This window comes from Acyrthosiphon pisum, chromosome A1 (genome assembly GCF_005508785.2).
Source record: "Acyrthosiphon pisum isolate AL4f chromosome A1, pea_aphid_22Mar2018_4r6ur, whole genome shotgun sequence".
Classification (NCBI taxonomy): Eukaryota; Metazoa; Arthropoda; class Insecta; order Hemiptera; family Aphididae; genus Acyrthosiphon; species Acyrthosiphon pisum.
In genome coordinates, this window is record NC_042494.1 from 128,236,474 (window position 1) to 128,258,363 (window position 21,890).

At 34.2% G+C, this 21,890-nt stretch overlaps 1 protein-coding gene across 7 annotated transcripts in view; it reads left to right on the forward strand.

Annotated features, from left to right (window-relative positions):
- Positions 1–21,890, forward strand: part of LOC100165100 (zinc finger protein rotund) — a 158,318-nt gene that overhangs the window by 116,179 nt on the left and 20,249 nt on the right. The window lies entirely within an intron of this gene.

The following is a 21,890-nucleotide window of genomic DNA, read 5'->3' on the forward strand; positions in this document are numbered from 1 at the left end:
GGCTAAGACCGGATACGTCAATTGGCCGGTATTGAAGAATTTAATAATAATATTATAACATTACCTATATAGCGTACCTATATACCAGCTATACCGGACGCGCTGCATAATGCGTAGCCGCGTAGGTACTTATATATAATATTATAATAAGTTTATATTACGGTTTTATGATTTTCTCATATTATTATTATGCACGTGGTGCATAAAAATGTACAATAGTGTGAGATGTTTTTTTTTTGTCCATTCCATCAATATCATTTGCCAAAAATACGCATCATTCTCGCCGGTCATACATTTTCCCGGGGCCGGAAGACCGCCGCCGCGCGGCTTACTACACAGCAAGCCTGTGCAGGCGGCGGCGGTCATCTGGCAATTGGACACGGCTGGACGGACGTGTACACAGCGCGATCGCGTTAAACCGTGGCCGAGCGATTTAGCGTCCAAGGTCCCCCGCGTGATAGGTGGAAGAAGACGACGACGGCGACGGACAACGCGGACGAAGAAAAAAAAAATAATAAATATAATTTCCAGATTCCTCTCGTGCACCAGTCTATAATATACGTGTCCGACCGTTTTGTCTATTATTATTATTATTATTATTATATATTATATTGTTCATCACCATTATACGATACGCGTGTGTGCCGGTCGCCGGTCCGGGTTGTACGTAATATTATAAAAGAATATTAAAAATAAAAAATAAAATCGATAACCGGAAGCGTAACCGCCCCCCGTCGAGCCGATCGGAAGTGACAATACAGCGAATTGCGACCCTACTCCACTGTGTGCAAGCCGTACTGCACCTATTCCAGTCGTGCAGTACACGGTCAAAAATGCGACTGCGTCATAAACGGTTTCCTATGTACCTGTGAATTTTTTTCCTCTCCAATCGACGCCCCGTCGACCGACCACCGTCCGCTCGCTCGGGTAAAGGTATATATCGTATGTGGGTTATGTTTAACCTTTACACGGTTAAATGAAGTTGTGACTGGGGCGCGTGACGCCGAACGAAAATAATAACAAATAAATAATGTCGCCGGGGACGCCGTGAGTCTTGAGTATACCGATCTGGAGGAAGAATTATTTTCAAATGTGAAATTTTTACGAATATCGACTACCTATTCACGTACAAAATAAAATATGTACTATTAATACAGCTATAATGTATATAAGTGATGTATAACTAGCCCGGTGTCGCGGTGCTCTTTCGAACGCGTTTATATGATAACGTCACTTATCACCATCTTACATATTATTATTATTAATATATAAAATATAATATCTAATGAAATATGTACCTAAAATATTATAATATGCAGTATATTATACACCGTGTTCATAATTATTATTGCAGTTATACTGTGTTCAGCCCGTGGCCGTGCCGGTTATTGTAATGGCGTATACACCTCTATATGAATAATAAATATACACAAAGAAACCCGATACTTGTCTCGAATGAGCGTATCGCGTTTTTAAAAAATTTTCAGTAGGCCACACATACGTGAAATTCAATAGCTTTGCGTTTTTCGGGTTCTCTCGTATATCTGCTTATAGAAGACTGCACAAACTGCGACGGCGGGTCTCTCGTCTCTCCGCGCGTCACGTCATCACACATTCTTCCACAGTTCCACCCGTTCCCTAAAAACCCGTCACGTGGGACTTGGGTATTATATATATAAGTATTATATGTGCATACATGTATATATATATATACACGCGCGAGCGCAAAAACCCCATTAAAACCCGTACAGATTTCTTAAGGGTAATGACTGCACACGCTGCTGCGGCAGCGGCAACGAGATAGTCTTCATCGCCACCACAACATCTGTTGTTGATCAACCGACGGATAACTCTCGTCTGTCAATGAGACTGGCAGGGAAACCGTATATTTCTCTTAACGAACCGACAAAACTTTTTTAACACACGCGCGTGCGCGCGAGGATCTCTACCGACGTCCGCCGAGCGGGTATAATACCTATATATAGGTACGACGAAATCATTGTTTACCCGATGGTCGTGCGTGGGTCCGATGACCCTATATCCATGATACAGTAAAAATAATATTATGTTAACGTTTTGGACCGGTTGTAAGTTTGCAGGCGGCAAGTCAAACGCCCGGAACGCGGAGTAAAAATCTAAAAGGTTTAGAGGTTTTACAGATAGTCGATTTCAAAAGCTTACTATAGTTTCAGTAGTGATATACTATGATTTTAATAAAATATATACATGATATTATGATGTTAATCCGACGAGAATATTACACTTATCTTTATAATGTACTCGGTGAGATGATTAATATACAATGAATGAATCATATAAAAAAATACTATATATTATATTATACAATCTATAATATATTTATATATTATAATATCTCTACGTTCTTTGTTGATTCTCATTTAATCCTTCTTTCTGGTCGATGAATCCTGCGCTGGATTTTATCAACTGGAAAATTTTTATTTTAACAACAAAATATTGCGTTTATCGGTGTTTACTACCATTAAAGCCGTATATAGGTACCACTGCGCCAACTCGCCGAGCATCCACTTTGCCGTGTTAGAATAATACGTATAGGTATACAACTATACTGTACAACTCTGGAGTTATTATACTATATTATACTCGTTTCATAAATATGCATTCGAAATCATATTACAGTCTGCTCGATGCTCAACAAGAATCAATGCACAAACTTCATGGCAGTGTACATTATACAGACGACAAACATACTTTTTATATACACGTAACATTATAGCACAGATAATAATATTATATTATAGTATAACATAATAGGTACAACGCATTTGCATTGTGTTGGAACGGCGTAATCCCCTTCGCTGCCGTGTGCTACGATGGCGACACGATCGGACCGGACCGACAAGGCTTGCTGCAATCGAAGACACGATGACACGCGTTTATTCAAATTCAAATTTTCGATTTTTATAATCGTCACGCAGTCTAGTTATATATTATTATTTTCTCCGTTCGAAAAACTGCGGTTATACATATTTTATTATACTGCCAATCGCACGCGGGAATATAATAATACAATATATATAGACGACAGACGTGGAATCATTTGACCACTTTGCCGGTTACTTTTCGAGTTTCATATTTTATCAAATACACCACTCGTGTACAACTACTATTATGAATATTATATTATTATTCATAATATGTATAACGTTAATTATTTTAAAGACATAACGTGTCGGCTGCCGATTGTCGAAATGAGCCAAAATATATTATATTTTTATATTATGACGTAAGAGCTTCCACAAATCTTTCGATGCGCTTATTATTGAAATATTGCCCAACGTTCATTTTTATGAGTGAAAAAATATGTTTTATGAATGTGATACCTACTTTTTATTTAATGAATTATTTGCTTTAATTCCGACGTTTACTTTTATAATTTATTCACTCGACTCATTAAAACATAAATCAATTATATTAACAATTCTATTTAATAACAATAAAAAAGACGAAACCGTTTAATATCGAATGAAAAAAACTCATTAAGTTTAGTAAAGATTATTTTATATTTTTATATATAAATAAAAACTACATACTATAGCTATGATCATATTATTATAAATTATCATATTATCATATTATGATAAATGTTTTTTTAAATTCGAATAAACATGACAAAATATGTGACAAATGATATAATAATGATATTCTTATAAACACTCCGGCCGCGTTATCGACCTGCACCGCTAGAATCGAACGTGATAATATATAGGACCTATTTATTATTATTTCACCGGGACGCCAGACGGTGAGAAAAAATTTTAAATATTATAATGACGTGTATACATAAAATAATGTGTTTAGTAGGATATAAAATGTATAGACACACACTGCAGTACACTATAGCCGTATATTATTATATTATACAGATCTGAATTCCGAATCGTTTATGTTTGGTCGATAAACATGCACGCACGCACGCGCAATAATTTTATAATAATATATTATCGAAATTAAAACTCGTTTCATACACATATAATAATAATATAATATATGTTATATTAGTCCGACGTGTTTTTTTCTCCTCTCGGCTGCGGCGCGCGTCGTCGTCGTTAATAACTATTATAATGCGTGTACATAATAATACATACCTACATATTATATACGTATATACCTACGATATACCTATAACCTATAACCAATACGCGTAACATAATATATTACATAGTTAACCGATTCGGGTATATAGTAATAATAATACAATAATATCGACGGCACGGTGTTTGCAAGTACAATTTTTTCAGCTCATACACATAATATACGGCTGCATATGTATTATTATAATATATATATATGTATACTGCGTGTATATAGGTAGGTACCTACACGAAGCACACGCGGATGAAGACACAAATCAAACCGCGGAACACGTTCGCGTCCGCCCCGGCCCTCGGGCGACAAAACGGTCATATTTTAACGCGGCGACGGCGACGTCACGATCGACGGCCCACCGCCGCCGCCGCCGCCGATAACTGACGATGGTCCATCGCCGAGCACTTGCTCTGCAGCGGCAAATATAAATCAATTTTGCATGTGCGCCCGTGTGCGTAGTAATAATAATGGCGTTTTATAATGTACTTTTATCTGCTTTAATTGGCAAATAATAGTCGCTGTCGTCGTCGGTGATGATATCGCATACACATATTATACAGAGCGATGCTGTCGGTCGCTGCACCACAACCGCTGTATTATGACTTATGAGGTCGACCCGCGTGGGATTTCATTTTAACGACCCCTATTTTTCGTTAGACAAAATTTTTTGAACGCCCGCTTTCCGTAAGCACTACATAGTAAGTTGTCCGGAATGATATCCTAAATAGCGTATATATAGTTAAAATTTTAGATTATTTTCATTCTTATAATGGGTGCAATTTTACAACGCATGATATATATACTTATATATCGCATCAATATAAAATAATATTATATTAGTTGCATGTGGCATCGATTAAATTGGTCGAATTTACTCGCTGATTGCCGGCGGCGGCGCGCGAGTTAGCGTGTAGCGACGAGTTCGATTACACTTGAGGTACCTCTATTAAACTAGATCGCTCGGTCATTGGCGACTTCTGCTGTAGCCACTAGGCCCACTATACATTGAGCGAATTTGGTAGCACTGCGTATAGTGAATGAATTCCATCAGTGTAATCGAGGCTTATAATATTATTATGTAACTTACTGATATTCGACATTTCAGATGAGAGTTTGGTTTTCAAAAATTCATTGGATACCGTGCCCTTTATAATAGGTTCTAATAAATAAAAGTTCACTTCGAATCATTACGAGATCAATTATAAACTAAATGATAACGCATAGGTACTGAGAAAATAAACTTTTTTTTATTTTGTTCTGAAATTAACAATGTAATTTGAGCTTCGATTTGTTTTTTAAATAAAATACAATATTAAATTATTATTCTGGATGCTCTGAAAATATCTTCAAAAGCAGAGATGTTATACTTACCTATGCCTACTTCTGAAAAATTGTTTACTGAAGTACAGAACAGAAATTTAGAAATTGTATACTATTATTTATTAGATTTAAAAAAGTAGTGACAGCAGAAATGGTTATTCAAAATCCATACAAACATGGTACCTAGTTATTCGAAAAAGCAAAAGATTATTTTCTGACACAAATTGCATGAAAACATCTAGCAGCCGCATGAAACAAGCCAGATTTACTAATTTCTCCATTTATTATAAATATCGTACGAGACATAAGCAGTGTGCTAATGTCGAATTCAAAAAGTAGATAAATATTACTATCGATACTAAAGTGCGTGATGGACGCGTATATCTTATTGATAAAAATCAATAATCATTGACTTATATAGATTTTAGTTCTACGGTTTTGTATACCATTTTGATAAAATCCATACATAATAAATATTCACTAAAAAGACAATTTAACTGCGTTGTTCAAAAGTTTTGATCAATTCGTAGTGGTCCGCAGGTCACCAATTAGATGCGATACGTTGGTAATATTATATAAACAAGTTATATTTATGTCTAAAGTGTTTTGTAAGCCATAAAGTATATTTAGGAGGAAGGAATGGGAGCAAAGCCGGCCCCACGGATTACTTTTGGTTGTCATAAATCTACACCCCCTCCAAAAATTGACGCAAATTGCGATCATGCCAATATGGCTGCAAGCCTAAGCGTATGATTATTATAATAAACTATAAAGTGGTCTTTAGTTAGTTATAAGTAGGTACCTATACATATATTATTAAAAACATATAACATAGGTATACCTACAGAGCGCTCACATATATCAAATAGACGGTGAACACTGCAGCAGTATAGTACGTATACAGAACACTACTGCGCAGCTGCTCGATATAGACTATATACGAATTGGTTATTATCGGCACGGAAAACATTATTGAGCTATCGAGGGGGATGCAGAAATACAGCGAAACACGAATTTAAACATTACATTTTAACATAGAAAATATACGGTGTGGTAAAATAATCGCGTGTGGTATCGAATTCAAATTACGGATCGATCCAATATATATGCAAAGACTATATAATAATATTAATTATATAGACGCGATTATTATTCTTCTTGGTATGATTCGCCCGACGTCAGAAATCGTTTGTATAATGTTCATCGATATCATAAAATTTATTATATTAATAAAAATTATTGAATAAATAACAATTGAACAAAAATTGAAAATTGAACAAAAATAATCGAAAGTCGATTATTAATTATTTCATGTTCATGTTTACAGAAATCAAAATACATTTTACACACAATTTTTCAGCTGATCTCAAAGTTTTAAGTAGAAATTTACCCCGTAAGCATATAGGTATATATACAATTTATGCGAAGAGAGGGTTACACTTGTGATACGATTTTATGAGGCCGGGTTTAATCGAATATAAGTTGGACGGTTTCATCATAATATATTCAACTCTATGTAAGTATTATTATGTAGATTATGTAAGTTTAGTATGTACACATTTAAAAATACACCTAAATATGTTCATAAAAAATGATATACCTATTATTATATTCGTCGCACGCAACCGATTCTGGTGCACCACATGTGATTTCTATAATTGTTTAGTGTTTGTATCAGAAATATTATACTAAATACATAAGTGATGTGGTTACGCGTTTCAGTAGTCGTTTCTGTGTTTTTATATAGTTGGAGAAAATATTAGTGTATAGATATATAACTAATAATATATTATAATAATAGTATAGTACTAGTAATATGGTATAATATTATAACTTATAAGTGTCAACCATCTGCTGCAAGCGTCCAAGTGTCTAACTCTAACACACTACACAACAAACTATTTATTTTCAATTCTGACTCTATATTACAATATAATATATAATTGATATAACATATACAGTAGTACTGTATATGTTATATTATATATTATGTTTCGGAGACGATAATAAGAACTAAGAACAAAAATATCTTTTTGTATTATAATAAAATATGAATATCAAACAGAATATTACGATTCGATATATGTCTTTATAGGACGTGCGTCATTATTAATATACAATTCGAAATTAATATACCTACTATATAATAATTATGTAAGTATATTCCAAACGTGTGCACGACACAATAATATGTGTCGGTTCTCAAATTTTGCTGAGCGTCGGTTTTTTATACGCGCGTATTATATTATAATAATACTGCTGACTAATATAATTTATAACACCAGCCGGGGTATACGGTGTTTTACAACAATATTATGCCCTATTTACAAAACCACCGTTGGATTTTCGCTAATAAACCGTAGAAAATAAAGACCGTTTTTTTTTTTTTTTTTGTCCACGTTTAAAATAATATATTGTCCCTATATTCGCGTTTAATTGATCTGCTGCTGCAGGTGTCGATAAGAAACTCGTCACTGCTAAAACCCAGACCTGCATTTTTGATAATGCGTAAAAATCAAAACTATATGATATAGGTACCTATTATAGACAATATTCTAATGCGACGTTTCGTCAGTTTCGATCGTTGTTGTTCGTTCGTCCCCAATACATCATAATATTATAATATATTTTTGTAGTAACTATATAGTAATATCATACAGTATATATTATATATGTACAGCGTACTTATATAGCCAGACGCGCCACAGTGATATATGTATATTATACATTTCACGAAGTAGCACAATGGAAAAAAAAATTTAAATAAATAACGTACAGACATATTATATTTTATACATTGAAATAAAGTGGAAAATGCTTAACGCATTAAAAAAAAATAATAATAATAAAAATACATACGCACAATAGAATGCTCGTCGAAAAAAATGAATCGGACAAAAACAATGTAAGCGCATGTGAAACAAAATCATTTATTGTTTGATCGTGATTTTTCGATAATATAATATACCTATAATATTATTATGTGAAGAAAAAATTAACTAAAATCATTGAACGTCCCGAAAAGAAAAATTCGATATCTTTTCTTTCTACTGTATAATATAGTAACTATATTGAACAATTTTCTTCGTAACCTATACGTGCACGCTGCATAATATAGGTATATTAATAAGAAAAATAATTTTTGGTTGAAAAACCTCAGCATCGACCTATAACCATACAACCAGGTTGTCAAAAAAAAAAAAACCCCCGGGGACTTAAACGGTCCCCGGTTAATCCACAATAAGCCTCGAGGCGAGGAATCCGATAGAAATATATAATAAGCTTTTTAAATTTGATAAGCCTGTTAGCACAGAAAACGAGTGCAAAATTGCGTCCGATTTTACACTCGATTTAGTAACTAGCAAGTCGACAGAGAGACCCATTCCTTTTCACTGTTTGATTTTTATTCGTCACATTATTATACATATTATTATATTATAGTACTATTATTGCTCCGATGCCCTTAAGGCGATTTTCGGTCTTAAAAACCGAACACAATGGCCGCATAATGCACGCTAAACGATATACGATTCGGATGTGGATAGCTGGGCATTATTCGCGACTAACGAGCGGGAAATAATAAATAAATCGCGAGCAAACAACATGATAATAACATGTAATATTGTATCGTTTGTTGCTGCGAACCAGATAATATAATAATACACTGCGCGACACATTATTATATTATATTGTACACTGACCACCGAGATATATAGGTATAATATAGTTGGTAAGTATATAATGCACGTGCAGTGCACAATTCGTAACCATAAAAATGTTCGAAGTGAAATGAAATAATAATATTATACACCTACCCGGTGGTGTCGATTTTACGTGCGCTGTCGTTCGACCATTGTCGCGGTTCTCCGTGTGTGTATATATGCGCCTAAATGCTATCGTGGGGGCCCACATAACAAAACAAAACCCCCAAAAAAAGGGAAAATATCGTCTTTGAAACACCCTGTGAACGTGACGAAATGTTACAGAGCAGTACTAAATATTATCCGTATTCGTGCCATCACCGATCCACCTTGGAATATAAAATTATATCTATCAGCTCGAAAAAGATTCTGCAGTTCGCTCTCGTCCCAAACTTACCTACAGAATATTATAACATTAATGTGCAGACGATGTGGTAATGTCACGTTCGGTAAACAATTATTTTATTCTCTTCTATTTTATAATATTATACTGCAGTGTAAAGTCACGGCGTACATCCGTGGCGGAACTTTTGACCTTTAGGCGCGGCTGAATTGCTGTGGCCAATCGTTTTTGACGAAAGTACCTTCAGAGGCTTTTTAAATCCAAAACGTATACGCCACCGCCTATATAATATCATTCACATAATAATATATTATGTACAATAATTACAAATCTCATTGTTCGTCTAATTCAAACATTTTTTTTTATTTTTACCATTAAACATTATAATATAATTGATTAATTAATATTAAACTATTTTATAACACTTATTTCATATACCTAGCATCAGTCGTGATTAATTTTATCTCCCACCCCTAGAAAAGCAAAGTCGCCGCTTCCTGCAGTTTGCAATAGCTTTCGCTGCCTATGGTTCCCATGGAATGCTAATCGACAAATAAAATATACAAACAATATTTACGCATATATAATACAAGTAATTACGTGAATACATAGGCACTTATGTCTAATGATTGGTAGACATTATAATGTCGGTGCGAATTAAAACTATACATGTCATTAATTTAATGCGAATTACATATTATTTATAATTCTGCCGACAACGAGGTAACTTTTTACCGTACTTCAATTTCAAACATAGATGAGAGAACTGCACAGTATTTATATAATATAAAAACGAATGATATATTTTTATATTTATTCATTCGAGTACTTATTCTGAAAAAAAAGTTTTGCTGCAGTTTTAGTTGCAAATAATATTTAAATATAATGTCCTACAACGTTTTTTTATGGGGTGCAGTTTACCATGATTATTTTTATTTAATTTACTTCCATGCGTTAAATATGTCTCAATACTGTTGTATAATATACACAATATCAATCGCGTTGAAATTCAATACAATTCCCAGGACTCACTAGGTCTGATTTAAGAGTTGTTTTTACATTGGCTGTCTTATTTTTTTGTAAATTGTATATGAAAAGAAAACATCGATTTTTATTCTGCAGATACCGTCGAACATCCCATCAAACAAAATGTTTAATTTTCTATTTAATTAATATTCGTCAAAAACAAGAGGAATATATTTTTCTTTTCAAAGTTAGAATTTTTTTCTCCATTGGTTGAAATGTAAGTTTCAAAGAAAACCCATGGCAAAACAAAATTAACTTGCCAGACGTGTTTTTTTTTTCATTCTAACCCCCGTACATAAAGGTTCGTAAAAAAAAGGCACGAGCCTCATCCGAGCACGAGTCAAAAATAATAAACGTAACAAAAAAAAAATTGTATATAATCTAGCAAATAGGGGCTGCTGTTGAATTGCAACACGCGTCAATTTTATTCGTTTTTTCGCTATTAAAAAAAAAAAAACGGTTTTCTCTTATTTCCCAAAAAGTACATTTTTTTTCCCTTCTTTTTACACAATGTGAATCGAACAATATCCATTATAATGGATTTTTTTCCGTGCGCACTGCTGCTGTAACCGGTTTCGCACACGCATATCGCATCCCATGGGAACGTGTTTTTTCCCCAATTTTTATCCATCCTCCCCCCGTCACCCCTCCAAAAACGTCCCCTCAGACCGGACACGTTTCCGTTGATTTTATACGTACCTATACACCTATACAATACATACATATATATATTGCGTGTGTGTTATGTGTATTCAAATTTTTACGCACCCGATTTGCATTGTGTATATGTGTGTGTTTTTTTTCTATTCGTCGCAACAGGTATTGGACGTGGCAGGCAAACAACGGACGTAATTTCTATAAAAAGACGACACCCTAATATGCGAGCGAGAAAAAACACGGAACGTCGTCATATGATTTTTGGGGACAAAAACCGTTTTTTTCTTTTACCCCAAAAAGCATAAAAATCCCCCAAGACAAATCTTCGTTTCCGGGTTGACTCTTAACGGTTTTTTTTCATAGCCATCGGATAACGGTTCCTCATCGCGACACATTTTGTGTGTATACACTGTTTTTTTTTTTAGTGCTACTTCTTACGAATATTTTTAATATATTTTTTCGGTCTTCATCTAGTGCCTATACGTTATATATGTTTAATATTAAATAATGCATTAATAGGGATTTACATTGTATATAATATACGTAGCGATGTAGTATTTAACAATCAAGTGTATATCTTTTTTTCTGCTATCCACCATCCACGATGTCTGCTTTTTTATTTATGCCAATAAATCTGTTGCGCTGTTCCTCGCGATCCAATACGCATTTTGACGCGATTCTTTCGAATCAACAAGTTTCTTTCGTTTAATAATTATTAAGACATTCAAATAATACACGCGTTTCTATATATTTTTAGAAAAATATTAATAATGCATATTCAAACAAAAATGTTAACAAGTAAATGTGTATATTAATTATGTTAATTTTAATTTAATTTAAGTACGTGGCCTTATACCGTGACTTCCGTCAGAGGAAATCTAAGGTGAGTTGTATTTTATAATATTATGTTTGTATAAATTCTCCGACTGCATTGATTATAATATAGTTCGTTATTCATGTTTTCTATACGCAGGTACAGTAGTCTAAAGTGACACGCGTTTATGGTATATAAAACTAAAAAAAAAAAACTGTTCATATTCGAATAATGCATCGTGCCATCAAGTGCATCGTATCTGAACGCGAGTTTCCAGAGTCTAATTTACTCGAGGGTGTTCGTTATTTTTTATTTTTTTTATGAACATTAATTTTCACGCGGTAGCCATTTGTTTCCCGAGCGTTCCGTGCACTGCAGGGCCATTGCCGGAGTCTTATTTTTAGCGAAAAAAAGAGAAAGAAATGGGGGAATGCAAATGAACGGCTTGTGTATATATATATATATATATATATATATTTCTTTTTTTCTCAACCCCCGCAACTTCTTTTTTACCATCTCTGCGTAGTAATTCTCGTCTTCGAGAGGGTGCAGCCACCGTCGTTCTTTTGCCTCGCGACCAACCATCTGGTTTCCACCCTTCGTCATCGTTCGCGAGGGCTAAAAATTCGTCAGTTGATATATATACAAAAACGCAAGCAGCTCGTTCTTTTTTTACGCCAAAATACAGACGGAAAAAACTACCTCGTCGCTATACGGGTATATAAATATATAAATGTGTGAAACACGTTCCGGTCGCCGCGTTGCTGTATTGCCACTGCAGCCGCCGAGGTGTTTTAAAAAAAAAAAATAGTATAATAATATAATACCTACACCAATATAATGAACTATAATACCTACCCTTCGCATAATCACATATATGTACACACATTATATATTATGTTGGTGAACAGAAATACCTGTAACAGTGACTATTATGCTCGACGGGGCTATTCTTCGATGGTCAACGCACGCAATACCTATACATCTTATATATGACTGTCCCCCGAGGTTTTCATGACAGTCATTGTTAATATTGGACACAGTCGTCGGTTTAATAGAAATATAATATGTATTTGTATCTTTTTATTTGTTCTATAACAAAAACTGACGTTAAAAATTGTCTTCAAAAAGGTCGGTAGGTAGGTCGTAACTCGTAGGGATGCGTAATATTTTTTCAATAAAAATAAAAATATTATAATGTGCTGCGCAATATTTCTTTAAGAGGACTTCATACCCACAAGTTTCGTCCTTATACTTACGTGCATGCATATACAAAAATGTTTTTCAACAGTTCCAATTTGGTGCTTAGTTACTTAACTACTTAAAAATAAGAACATTATCAGTGTTCTCTTGTTGGATTTGTAGGATATTTAATTTTTAAGCGAATTATGAGTGTATAAACTGTAGAGTATAATTTGTTATTAATACCTATTTATGAGTGTTCATAAGTCAGAACTCACTTAACAATTAAAACATCGCAACCAGGCAACACAGATAATGTTCTTAACCTTTAGATTTGCAATATTAATAAGTAAATTCAGTATGTACCTAATATTAAAGCTAACCACTAAACCGCACAAATTTGAACCGCAGAACGTACATTTCGACATGTATGCGTTAGTAAGACGGAGGCAACACGCATCCTTTTAATAACGATCGTTGTAAATATGCAAATTACATCATTTTTATAAATGGCAAGAATTTAAGCACCAATATTAGGAATACATCATATAATATCATGTGTTCGTGGAAAAGTAATTCCAATCGTAGTTTGTTTGTTACCGCAAATATATTATTATAAACTTCATATTTCTACAGTGAACGGTGTTCATTGATGGATTTTTATACTCTTGACATTTTGACATTTCCCCTGCGATGTATTTACGTTTAACTAAACTGCAAAAAAAAAAAATGAATCTATAAAGATACAATGTATAAAATATCCCACCTTGAATAGTAATAATTGTCGGTTCGGCAGCCATTGTAAATGATTTCATTCAATACTGAAATAAAAAAAAATCACGATAACAATAATCGACGAGTGTGTACGTGTATATATATATATACAAACAATCATTAAAAAATATAGATCATCGATCCGGCCACGCGACCCCTTTAGCCATTGATTCCGATAGAATAATAATGTATATATACTAAACCTCGACGCGTATAGATTATAGGTATAGCAATAACAATAACGTAATATATCAATTGGTAAATGTATATTGCCCTACTCGCGGGCACGCGAATTAAACTCAATGGGTTTACGATATAATTTTTTTTTTTACCAACGACGACGGTGTGGCGTCGAAGGTGGGGCAGAGAAGACAACACGGCGAACGAACGGGGAAAAAAAAAGCAAAGACAAAAAATAATAAAAGAAATGAAAACAACACTGGTCGCCGTATACGCGCGCGCCACAACAACACGAGCGACGGAAAAAATGTGTCATTCATTAAATTACCCCTCGACGGTGTGCAGGAGTAGAAGAGGTACTTTGGGAACATTTTTTTTCGTCGTTGGTGGAAAAAAATATGTATTTTTTTCCTTCTGTGTTTTTTTTTTTTTTATATATATTTTTACTGAGGAACAAACTATTAAATCGTTTACTCGACTTTTTTATTTCTATTTTTTTTTTTTTTATACAACAGACACGCGACTTACACCCCACTTTGCGGACGCGCGCGATTTGACGCCCACTGAACAATATACACATCATATTTAAGCTGTATACCTACAGTAAAAAATTTGTAAAAAAAAAAAAATCGCCTTTTTTTCTCAGTTGTACACACAAACACATTACATTATAACATTATATACTGGTTTGTGATATTCCATATTAACGTAATTACACCCACCGACCGCGTGCGCGTGTATTATACAGCGACCAGTGCAGCGCAACGCGATTTACGACCTATACAAACATAATATGTTACAATAATATTATTACATTAATCGTTGGTGTGTGTGGTGGTGTTTTTTTCATGTGCGCACTCGCAGTGTGCACGTACATCAATTAAAATTATATAGATATTAATTTCTTTAATAGATTTTTTTTCTTTTACACGCCAAGTGTACATATACTTTGTGTTGTGTATATAATATAATGACGTGTCTGTGGTGTGTGTGTGTGTGTGTGTGTGTGTGTGTGTGTGTGTGTGTGTATATGTCATCTCTGTAAACAATATGTCGTTATGTTATTATTTTAATAATAAATTATATTGTCAGCATAATATAATAATATATTATTTCGTGTATATAATATTATGGCTTTATCAAACTAAATTATAATATTATATTATATAATACAACACTAACACATTTCGTTTTGCAGTTTTCAGGGTAAACGGTTCGTTTTTCATTTATATATATATAGGTATATATTATGCATAATATCATTGAGTATATAATATATAGGTACTCGATGATCATATTATGTAAAGGCATCGTTTTGTCTTCAATCTTATTACAATATTTATTACTATATTATAATATTATATAGTTACCTACCTATGATATTATTTGTTTTATACAACCTTATAGCTTATATTATACAATCTAATGGATCTGTATCCCTAACCTAACCCAACACGTATGATATTATATGTATATATAATCAAAAACTGGTATATATTACTTGAATATTGTAATAATAACATATAACATTGTATTTTTGTAAATAATTATATTTTGTTTTTCGACATGCTTCGTCGGTAGCCTGCATAATATTATATGTTTCGTCTATATTTGCGTTGATATTATTTGAAGTTCGTGTGAGACCTTCCCTCCGTAATAATGATATGGGTATTGGATTTTATTAATATCCGTTATTATTGTCGTTGCACTCTTCATTGGAGTTTTTACTTGGAAATAGGTACCGATATAAATGTATCTTCTTCGTTCGCTAATTCAATCGAAAGTCACGAAAAGATGTTTTTTTATTGGAAACTGTCGATTATAATATTTCAGGGATGGCATTCCCTTCTCGGAACGCGTGACGAGAGATGTTTTGATATTATTGTTATTTACAATAGTGATAAATATAATATTATATTATATAATATTATTGTTCTAGCCATCGATCACATTATTCACAATATATTTACCATAATGTAATACCGATGTACGTAAACTACCAACATGATAATATGCGAAAACTGCAGTATAAAAACGAAATCGGTTTTCTATAGCTATTTTATTTTTTCCAAAATTTACGACGATCGTTTGAAGAGTATAGTAATAATAATAATAATATCGTCTACCTAAAACTCGAGAAAATATATCCGGCGCGTATATTCCGTCGGGAGTTGAGTTTTGTCATTAATATTCTGTCTTTTTTTAAGTTTGTTAATTATATATACCTCCTGTTGACTGAGTGCAAGTCTTTACGATCGTATTTTTTTCCCGAGTTGTTACGTATACACATTTCTCCACTGCAGTTTATATTTGTTTTCGGGCGAGAAGACGTTTGCGACTGCTCACCTACATATACAATTATATATACATGCCATTCTGAGTGAAAAAAAAAAACTAAAAAACAACATCGTAATGCTCTCCATCTCGGCGGCAGTGACGTCGATAAATTATAATGATGTATAAAAGAAGAAAAAAAGACCAACGGTGGCGTTGCACAGTCCGCCGCCCATGCCGCGTACCGGTCGTGTCACTCGTGAATTTCGAATTCGATCAACATTCAACCATCTACATAATATTATACAATTAATGCAATAGTAATATATTATATTCATAACACCACCGCGGTTACAACTGCCACCGTGGTAATATCATATTATTCTGGTTTGGTTTGGTTCGGGGGAAACTATAACTACTTCAAGTCCGTTGCGCGCTGTTTATAATATTAATATATATTGTGTGTGTGATGTAACTATACGCTCGCAGTACCTACAATACGACTGTAAACACACAAAATCGCTTACAGTATGTTTTATAACACCACCGAAAAACGCGATTTGGGCGTAAATTATTTTACTGTAAGGCACACGTAGGTATATATTATAGGCAGTAATGTTTTTTAATTCGTAGTGTTATTATTTATTTATTTTAATGCTTGCTGAGCGTTCCAGATTTAATTTGGCACTACTGCAGTGTTCGCCTCGCTCTTGTGCGCATATTATGCAAATCATTCGATTCTTTTGCTCCCCACGGCGAGAAAAAAAACGCTTTTCACAAGAGGGGTGACCGGGCAAGCATGCGGGCAATTATTATATACAGACATAGTACTGCTGCAGTTGTAGTTTGGCATATATAGTTATAATAAAAGTCCGAGCTGACAACAATATGACGACGGCGACGACCGTTGTTCGTTAAAACTCCCGAGGTATTGATCTTTTATCATATTAAAATAATATATGGTCCGCAGAAGTATATTAATCATATTACAATATTATTACAATACGTTTACGAAAACGGAACGTCCTCCCGCGGTTAGGTGTCGATAAAGATTAAAACTGCTGGTTTATTATATTATTCTTTCGTCAAAGTATATTATGTGATTTTTTTTTAGTTTTTGTTTCCGTGAGTTGGTGTCGTAAAACAATCGAACCCTATATTTTTGTCTATATATATATATATATATATTCTATAGACGTGATATAGAAATAATAGCAGACTTCACATACTGTTTATATACGCGATATACCTATATAACGACCCTCGTATTTTTTATTAAACGATCAACAAAGTGTGTTTACTCTAACTTGTCGTAATTCGCTTACGATTTTTTTTTCAGAATCGCTCCCTTATTATTATACACTTCTCCTGGCGTGTTACAATTTGAACTGTATTTTTTTTTCGTACACGTTTAATATAATCGAATAATGAACGCCCGCTGGTTTAACGCGTTCTCGTTTTCCTAGACGAAGCTACTAATAAGCCAAAACATCCCTTAAATCGCAATAAAAAAATGGTTCTTATATACGTTACAATGTTACATAATCGTTAATTTATAATAAATATATAACGTGTAGTATATGAACCCACACACGCCGTGTATATAAAAGAATAAAGACCATGACCAATACGCGATCTATAGAGAAATATCGAGTGATTTTTTTTGGTTTTGTTTCCATTATAGAGTTCATACATAATAGACATTATATTATACATTATTTGTTATATTATTGTATATTTTATGGAATCCTGAAGCGGAAATGTCCTTGGGCGTATCAAGGCTAATAATATATACGCAATATATATATATACATATATTATACATAACTTAGTTCTGGTGTTTCAGATTTCAGGGCGACTCCTAAGGCTTTCTTATTTGACATACGAGTTTTCTGCCCAAATGTAATAAAAAAAAGTGCAAGAATGATAAATCATTGAACAGTAATCCTTCTGCATGCAGAGCGCATAATATTAGTCATATATTTTTATTTTACAATAGGTTTTAGACTTGTTATAAATACTCGTGTACTTCGGAAAATCAAAAAATTGATATAGACCGTAGTTAGTCGTCCGACCCATCGCATACAATACTAATGATAACTAAAAATACTGCAGAACCTATACGTCTAGGGTATGTACATTGTAAATTTTTAACAGCGATCGAATAGAGGAAAGGTCAAGGATTCAACGATTCTATTTGAATATATATTGTAGGTACCTATTTTAAATCACTGTAATGCAGTTGTAAATTGTAGGTAGCTTTGATAATTAATGTATGATAATAATAATAATAATATACGTAATAAGTGGGTACTTGCGATTGTTTACTTACGAAACACGTTTTCTGTTCATTGTAGCGCAACGAAAACTGCTATATATTATTATAATCATTTAAAAAGTGTTTAAATTAATTATAATATGAACGCTGCAGCGGTGCAATGTATAATATTATTAAATCGCTGTTCGGTTCATATGTGCCACTTGGGTATATATAGTCACATATAGGACATGGTGCATATAGGATATTCATAGGATCATTGATTATACATAGGTATACTATGGTATATTTTATAAACAATGATAGGATATTTACATTAATAATATATTATAATATAATACGTATCTCACTGCGTACGCTGCGCATAAGTGGTGTATGATTTTACATATTTTTTTTCGACTATATAGCTACCCGGCCATTTATCTAAATTCAACTTCTACATACACATCGACATTGAATTTTAGCTTTTACGATGCCAAGACGGTATAAACAGCAGTTTAAGAGAGAGCCGCACGACGACGACACATGTTAACATTATTGTTATATTATGTTTTATGTAAATCAAATGAACCTTTTTTGATTTACTTATCGTCGGCCTATAATACCTGGCCTGAAACAATTTACGATTTCCATTTATGATATCCCGTGCACATTCGTGTATGAGATATCCACCTACCTACTTGATATAATATGTATTTATGCACACTTAAAAGTTAAATTACTTAATTGACATTTCGATTGTGCATGAATCAATTAATTCGTTTGACTGTTATTATTTTATTATAACATACGTTTATTATAATATTGTTATACTAGTTTAAGATTAGGAATTTTATTTTTTCTAATTGGTTTGAAGTGGTGGTCTACCTCCTATATATTAACATTTTCTGAATACGGCGGTTGAGTACCTATTCGAAAATCTATATCGATATTATATAATCATCTAATTGAAATTATATTTGTACTATAGGTAGCCTGGTATATAGTGTATAACTCAATGTAACGACAAAGTCAAACGGAGTGGTGATTTTGATTAAATTAATTGGAGAAGATGATGTTATATTTCCAATAAGGAGCATAGGTACATAATATTATATAGTTAATTGTATAATATTATGCCATAGGTAGATTGATGAGCATATAATATACTATTGAATATGGGCACTAACATATATTAGAGGTAAATGTTATAGGTATATAATATAATTATGTTTTAATCAATCAAATCCCCCCTACCCTGCCACAGACGAAAGCTTTTTTTCAATAGGTTTAATTAGATAATTAGACACTCCATCATTTTAATACTTTTTATTACACAAACACACACTATATACGGTTCAACATCCCGATTTCCTCCACGAGCGTGTCCACGCACCAATTGTAATTCGTATTATGTGCACTTAACACTTAACATTATAACTGCTGCAGTCGTACTATATAATAGTTTTCCGGTGCGAAAGAGTACAGTAAAAACAACAATATATTAAAACTGTCGATTAATTCAAATTTAATCAGAATTGGCCAACGCGACGACAATGCCAACGTATAATATTATTATTATAATATATTTGGCGTGCAGATATTTATTGTGCGTTTCGTGGAACTCGTCCGCCGCTCGTTCTCCGCGGTTCATTTCCGTAGGTACGTCTTGTAAATAAATTATAATATTATAAAATAAGAGACAAGTGCATTGTTCTAGTTCTCGTTCAGCGCCACGACGGCGTTATCGACACACGTCCGTTTGCAAGACAACAATATTATTGTCGAAAACTCCTCTCGGGTACAAGCGGCGGCACGTTATATATATTTTTTTTTATTTCGAACAGACAGAAATTATTCAAAGAATAACTTTTTTTTTCTTTCAATAAAAAAAAAAAAAAAAAAAAAAACGCTCGAAAGTTTTTCCACGATAATAATAACACCGGCCACGGCGCGCGATAACAGACATATTATCCGTGCTGTTTCGTCGGTATTTTTTCGACATTATATTACAATAATATGATATTATATTATATAAGTACGTAACGCGTTATTATGGTGTTGTATTATAACATAATATTGCACACGTAAAAATGACTTCAAGTCGACGACGAATGTGCGAGTTTAGCGTTGTTCTCCCGAAGACCGAGGGCGCAGAGGATTCTCTTGACGCGGTCGCTATCGCTTCACCGTGTAAAATTTTAATAATAATAAATTGAGAATATTATTATTATGCAATTCCAAAACACCGTACAATAATAATAACGTTGCGCGTAAACGTAAAACAACGATAACGTTTTATTAGAGAATTACGACGACGGTCATATGTGTCGGGTCCGCGGTCGGGTGTCATCGGGCGCACGACCTGTTCGCGGTAGATTGTTATTATAATAATAACAATAACAATAATAATATTACGGAGGAGGAAGAAGAGGAGTAGGAGGAAACGCCGCGGAAGAGTAGGCGGGGAAAAAAAAAGCCGACAGCGAAAAAAATAGACTTAGCGATCGCGCGTATACACACACGACGTTAAGCGAGTCGTAGTACATATTATAGTAATGTATCGGTAGGAAAAAAAAGTTATGAATGAATTTATGTTGGCAAATAAACACACTCACACACGCACACACATACGTACTTACACGGTCGCGCGCATTTAATAATAATAATAATATAATGCGAGTGTGAGTTGTGGTGTGCGTGTGTAGAGTATAATATTATTTTTTTTTCCTTCTTTTACCGATCGTTTCAGCTGCCGCCGCCGCCTGAGTTGCCGGTGCACACACACGCACTCGTACGCGGCTGGCTGGCTGGCCGGCCGGCCGGCAGTTCTATTTTTTAACAACGCGCGCGGACGAAAAAATAAAAAGCCCACCGGCCCTCCTCCGCCTCGTCACACCACCATCGCCACCACCGCCGCCGCCACCGCCACCGCCACTCGCCGCTCGCCATTACCCCCACCACCTCTTGTATGGGATTTTTTTAATGGATCCCAAACTACGGGCGGCGGCGTCGCGTCGGACGACGAAGGAGGCGGCGGGGGGTCCGGCTCGCTGCTCATTGTGACACCCTACCATCATCGCCGCCGGTTTTTTTATTCTTTTTTTTTTCATATATATTTTTTACCCGAGCTCGTGTAGACACGGCGGGACGGCTGGGCGGGTTGCGGGGGGACCCTCCGCCGCGCGCGCCGTTCGTCTGTCGTGGTGGCGCGGTGGCGGGGCGAGTTTGGTC